Source organism: Corvus brachyrhynchos, unplaced genomic scaffold (assembly GCF_000691975.1).
Source record: "Corvus brachyrhynchos isolate BGI_N302 unplaced genomic scaffold, ASM69197v1 scaffold255, whole genome shotgun sequence".
NCBI lineage: Eukaryota > Metazoa > Chordata > Aves > Passeriformes > Corvidae > Corvus > Corvus brachyrhynchos.
In genome coordinates, this window is record NW_008238358.1 from 434,672 (window position 1) to 435,228 (window position 557).

The following is a 557-nucleotide window of genomic DNA, read 5'->3' on the forward strand; positions in this document are numbered from 1 at the left end:
GTGGGGGACCTGCAGCAGTGCCTCCAGGCAGCCAGCTGCCAGGACACTTCCCCGGCTCTCCCATGGCCTTTAGCAGTCTTTGGAGCTAGTTCAAGTAACACAGGAGAGAAGCACTGTGTTGTTTTGCCAAACAAGAGATTAAATGGAGGCAAAGGTGAAGAGAAGCCCATGCACAAACAGCGCCGGGGAGCGTTTCCACCACACTGCCAGCCGAGAGCAGCTCTGGCTGTGCTGCTTTGGTCAGCGCTCGACTGAGAAGCACAAGAACTGCTGTGTTTCTGCGCTGGTTACCAGCGCCTGAGGGACCGCTTCCAGGCTGTGATGAGCACTTGCAGAGAGAATGCTCTCCATGGAGCAATGGACGATGAGGCTGGTGGGCTGGACAAATGCCTTTCCCGGCACTGACTTCAAACGCCCCCGAAGCAAAAGCCAGAGGCTGGCACCACAGGGAGGCTGCGGGGACAGCTAACAATGTCCCACAGGGCGTGACACCCTCCTCCCCGTACCTTTCCGCGAGGCAGTGGCTGTGAGCCGGCGAGGGGCGCCCCCCGGCCCCG